This window comes from Papio anubis, chromosome 16 (assembly GCF_008728515.1).
Source record: "Papio anubis isolate 15944 chromosome 16, Panubis1.0, whole genome shotgun sequence".
NCBI lineage: Eukaryota > Metazoa > Chordata > Mammalia > Primates > Cercopithecidae > Papio > Papio anubis.
The window spans coordinates 61894373-61900468 of NC_044991.1; the positions used below are offsets into that span (position 1 = coordinate 61894373).

Sequence of the window (6096 nt, forward strand, 5' to 3'; positions counted from 1 at the left end):
CTACTTCCTCCTGTAGATACAGAGGTCTTGACAACAGCCAGCCCAGAGGCTGAGAAGACCTCATTGACATACTTCCAAACCCACAAAGACTTCTAGAGGTAAGAAAGCTCTGGAAGATTCCAGAAACTCTGCAATAAGACTGAGTGCTACGGCTCACGCCTGTAATTCCAGCACTTTGAGAGGCCAAGGCAGGAGGATTGCTTGAGTCCAGGAGTTCAAGACCAGCCTAGGCAACACAGTAAGACTTCATCTCTACAAAAAATTAAAAATTTAGCTGGCCATGGTCATGTGTGCCCGTAATCCCAACTATTCATGAGATTGAGGTGAGGTGGAAGGATCACTTGAGCCTGGGAATTGGAGGCTACAGTGAGCCAAGATCATATCACTGCTCTCCAGCCTGGGTGACAGAGTAAGACCCTGTCTCAAAAAAAAAAGGCAAAGGACTTGAATAGACATTTCTTCAAAGAAGATATACAAATGACTAATAAGCACGCAAAAAGATGTTCAATCTCTGTAGTCATTAAAGAAATGCAAATCAAAACCATAATGAGATACCACTTCATACCCATTTTTATTTATTTATTTATTTATTTATTTATTTATTTATTTATTGAGACAGAATCTCTGTGGCCCAGCCTGGAGTGCAGTGGTATGATCTCAGCTCACTGCAACCTCCGCCTCCCAGGTTCAAGCAATTCTTATGCCTCAGCCCCTGAAGTAGCTGGAATTACAGGCGCGCACCACCATGGCCAGCTAATTTTTGTATTTTTCGTAGAGACAGAGTTTCGCCATGTTGCCCAGGCTGGTCTCAAACTCTCCTGAGCTCAGGCAATCTGCCTGCCTCGGCCTCCCAATGTGTTAGGATTACAGGCATGAGCCACGGCGCCCAGCCGCTGTTATTTTTTTAAAAGGCAAAAAATAACAAGTTTTGGCAAGGATGTGGAGAAATTAGGACTTTTATGCATTGCTGGTGGGAATGTATTTTGTTTTTGTTTTTTGTTTTTCTTTGAGACAGAGTCTTGCTCTGTCATCCAGGCTGGAGTGCAGTGGTGCAATCTCAGATCACTGCAACCTCTGCCTCCCGGGTTCAAGCAATTCTCATACCCCAGCCTCTAGAGTAGCTGGGATTACAGGCATGCGCCATCATGCCCAGCTAATCTTTGCATTTTTTGTAGAGACTAGGTTTCACGCTGTTGCCCAGGCTAGTTTCCAACTCCTAGGCTCAAGTGTTCCACCTGCCTTGGCCTCCCAAAATGCTGAGATTACAGGCGTGAGCCACCACACCCAGATAGGAATGTAAATTGATGCAGCCATGGTGGAAAACAGTTTGGCATTTCCTCAAAAAGTTAAACATAGGCACCCCCGTAATCCCAGCTACTTGGGAAGCTAGGGCAGGAGGATCACTTAAACCCAGGAGTTTGAGTCGAAACTGGGCAACATAGCAAGACCCAGTCTCAAGGAAAAAATAAGGATTACCCTATGAGCCAGTAATTCCACTTCTGGATACTTATCCAAAATAAGTGAAATCACATTAGTGCCACTGTACTCCAGCCTGGGTGACAGATGAGACCCTGTCTCAAAGTTTAAAAATAAATAAACAAGCCAGGTGTGGCAGCACATACCTGTGGTCCCAGCTACCCAGGAGGCTGAGGCGGGAGGATCAGTTGAGCCCTGGAGGTTGAGGCTGCAGTGAGCCATGTTTCCATTCCTGCATTCCAGCCTGGGTGATGGAGCAAACCTCTGTTTCAAAATAAAATTTAAAAAATAAAAAAGAAGTGAAAGCAGAGTTTCAAAGAGATATTTGTGCACCCCTGTTCAAAGCAGCATTGTTCACAATAACCAACATGTAGAAGCAACCCCCATATCTATGGACAGTTAAATAGATAAGCAAAATGTGGTCTATACATACAATGGAACATCGCTCAACCTTCATAAAGGAAGGAAATTCTGACACAACGTACAACATGGATGAACCTTGAAGACATTATGCTAAGTGAAATAAGTCAGTCACAAAAGGACAAATATTGTATGATTCCTCCTATATGAGGTTCCTAAAGTAGCCAAATTCATAAAGACAGAAAGTAGAGTGGTTGCCAAGGGCTAGAGGGAGAGGGAATGGGAAGTTTGTGTTCAATGGGCATGAAGTTTCAGTAGGGGAAAACAAAAAAGTTCTGGAGGTAGATGGTGGTGATGGTTGCATGTGAATATACTTAATGCCACCAAATTATAGGCTTAAAAATGGTTAAAATGGCAAATTTTATGTTATATATATTTTACCATACACACATACACAAAAGATTCCAGAGCCACTATCCTAATTTTTTCACCTTGATGTCCATGTCCTTAAGCCAAGGGTCATGGGTATTCCTGGGATCTGCAAGAATGCAAGATGCTGAGAAGACAGGGGCCCATTGGGCACCTGCAGATCCTGTAGGTAAAAATAGTAGGAGCCTAGGCAACACAAATACTTGTTGCCTGCAGGCAGGCAGCAAAGGAACAAAAACAGGCCATGAACTAGCAGATAGTATAGCATAATGATTACAATATTGGGCTCTGAAGCTGAAACACTCAAGTTCAGATTCTAGCTCTGCCATTTATTAGCTGTGTGATCTTGGGCAAATCCAACTTCTATGTTATACAGATAAAGAAGCTGCAACCGGGAGGAGATAAATGACTTGTCCAACAGGGTCCAAAGTATTTTCTCCTTTATATTGTTGAAAAATCTTTACATGGCTTTGTTTCGTTTTGTGTCCCCAGTAGACTGTAAGCTCCCCAAGGAAGCTAAGTTTGTAATAGCATCACTTGAAATGTAACTTCTTTGTGCTTCAGTTGCCTCACCTATGGGATGCAGAGAATAAGGGCTCCTACCCCATAAGGTTGTCAAGCATATTAATGAATTTATACCTAGAAATGTTTAGGAGAAACCTTAGTGCATATGATAGTCTCAACAAGCAATAGATTGAGAGAGGCTTCTGAAGAGGTGATCAGGCTATTTCATAAAATGTTTTGAGCAAGAAAAACAGTCCTAAAACATCCAGGATTGTTCTAGATTTGGACTAGAGTGAAGAAAATCAATTGTTCTTTGATAATTTGATTTGTATTTATTGGACTTCTACTTTCATGTATGTCTAAATAGGCTTAAGCTTTGCAGTGATAAGACTGACAGTGAATACTTCAATGATGTGTTTAAGAAAAACAGTAACAAAACAGGGGAAAAAAAGAAAGAACAAAACCACCTAGAAAGTGTCTACATTTTACTGTCTGCAGGGTTCGTCACAACAGTGCCAAATCACAGACTTAACACATTTAGTTGGATGAATTTTGCCCTGAAGAAGGATATCACTTTTTTTTTGACAGTTTATTTATTCATCTACCTTCTCCTCTTCCTCCTCCTCTTCTTCATCTTCCTCTTCCATCTTTTCCCAGGCAACCTTAGCAGGACCTTTTGCGCCATCCAACTTTCCTTTCGACTTATAGTCAGCAACATCCTTCTCATACTTCATCAGTTTTGCCACCTTAGTGACATAAGGCTGCTTTTCACTGTCATTTAAGTTCTTCCACATCTCACCCAGCTTTTTTGCCACATCTCCAATAGAGATGCCGGGGTTTGTGGATTTCATCTTGGGGTGGAATTCTGAACAGAACAGGAAGAATCCAGACAGTGGCCTTTTGGGGGCATTAGGATCGTTCTTCTTGCCTCCCTTAGCTGGTCCATAATCCTTCCTTTCTGTATCATTGTGCACTTTATCTGCCTTTGCCATTTAATCGAATTTAGACTTCTCTCTCTTCTTTTTTTTTTTCTGAGATGGAGTTTTGCTCTTGTTGCCCAGGCTGAAGTGCAATGGCACGATCTCAGCTCACTGCAACCTCTGCCTTTTGGGTTCAAGCCATTCTCCTGCCTCAGCCTCCCCAGCAGCTGGGATTACAGGCACCCACCAACGTGTCCAGCTAATTTTTTGTATTTTTAGTAGAGACGGGGTTTCACCATGTTGGCCAGGCTGGTCTCAAACTCCTTACCGCAGGTGATCCACCCGCCTCACCCTCCCAAAGTGCTGAGATTACAGGCATAAGCTGCTGTGCCCGGCCTAGACTTCTCTTTCCCAGACATTGTCTTCCACCTCTTAGAGCACTTTTTGGAAAATTCTGCAAAATTGACAGGGACCTCTGGGTTTTTCTTATGTTCTTCTCTGCACATCTGTACAAAGAAGGCAAAAGCAGACATCTTGCCTCTTGGTTTCCTGGGGTTACCATTAGCCATCCTGACTGTATTGTTCACTAGTCTTGAAGGATATCACTTTTAAGTGGACACCATTCACATGATATTGTAATTTGTAAATTTATTATGATAATTTACCAGTAGATGGCAGTAAAATGCCTTGTTATTACAGAATCCGTTCATTGTAACAATTTTCAGACATATGGAAATAAAATGCCTTGAGAAGGGGGTCACTTCTGCTTTGCATAAAGACATACTACGGCGAGGCACAGTGGCTCATGCCTGTGAACCCAGCACTTTGGGAGGTGGAGGTAGGTGAATTGCATGAGTCCAGGAATTAAGAGACCAGCCAGGGCAACATGGTGAAACCTCATCTCTACAAAAAAATACAAAAATTAGCCAATCGTGGTGGTGCATCATGCCTGTAGCCCCAGCTCCATGTGAGGCTGAGATGGGAGGATCACTTGAGCCCGGGAAGCAGAGGTTGCAGTGGGCCAAGATCGCACCACTGCACTCCAGCCTGGATGACAGAGTGAGACTCCATCTCAAAAAAAAAAAAAAAAAAAAAAGAAAAAAGAAAAAAGAAAGTAGGGGGCTTACTATGGGCAAGCCATGGCTTGCTCTTCAGGAAAAAAAATATTGAAAAAATAGAAGAAATAGAGTAATCATTACACAATTTTAAAAAATGGAGGAGTATCAAGTGACCACATACACACACACAAAGCTGGGGGTGGGGGAGAAAAAAAATCTGTTTTCAAAAATATTCTGAAATTGTAAAGCTTTTTATTAGAGTATAATATAAAGACATAAAAGTACAGAAATCATAAGTATAAAGCCTGATGAATTTCTACAAAGCCAACACACATGTCTAACACTGAAATCAAGAAATAGAACATTCAGCCCCAAAGAAGCCCCTTCTAGTCATTACCCACAGCCTCCAAGGGTAAACAGTATTTTCACTTCTAACTCCATAGATTAGTCTCACCAGGAGTTAAACTTATAGATTCATCTACATTGTTGCATGTAGCTGTAGCATGTTCATTTTCATTGCTGGGTAGCATCTCATTATTTATTTTTTATTTTTTTGAGACAGAGTCTTGCTCTGTCACCCAGGCTGGAGTGCAGTGTTGCAATCACAGGTCACTGCAGCCTTAACCTCTCACGCTCAAGTAATCTTTCTGCCTCAGCCTCCCTAGTAGCTAGGACCACAGGTGCATGCCACCACACCACGCTAATTTTTGTATTTTTTGTAGAGACGGGGTTTCACCATGTTGCCCAGCTTGGTCTCAAACTCCTGGGCTCAAGTGATCCTCCCACCTCTGCCACCCAGAGTGCTGGGATTACAGATATGAGCCACCACACCTGGCCAGCATTTTATTGTTTGAATACACCATAATTTATCCATTCTACTGTTAATGGGCATGTGGGTTTCCACTTAGGAGCTATTTTATTTTATCTTATTTTATTTTATTTTTTAGAGATGAAGTCTTGCTCTGTCGCCCAGGCTGGAGTGCAATAGTGCGATCTTGGCTTACTGCAACTTTTGCCTCCTGGGTTCAGGCAATTCTCTGACCTCAGCCTCCCGTGTAGCTAGGACTACAGGTGTATGCCACCACGCCCGGTTAATTTCTTTTGTATTTTTTAGTAGAGACAAGGTTTCACTGTGTTGCCCAGGCTGGTCCTGAACTCCTGAGCTCAGGCAATCCGCGTGCCTTGGCCTCCCAAAGTGGTAGGATTACAGGCATCAGCCACCACACCTAGCCGGAGCTTTTTTGTTTTGTTTTTCTTTTCTTTTCTTTTTTTTTTTTGAGATGGGAGTTTTGCTCTTGTTGCCCAGGCTGGAGTGCAATGGCGTGATCTCGGCTCATTGCAACCTCCAC

General features: G+C 42.6%; 1 pseudogene; it reads right to left on the minus strand.

Annotated features, from left to right (window-relative positions):
- Positions 1–1781: 1781 nt before the first annotated feature.
- On the minus strand, positions 1782–4639 carry LOC101023196 (annotated as a pseudogene).
- Between the last annotated feature and the right edge of the window lie 1457 nt (positions 4640–6096).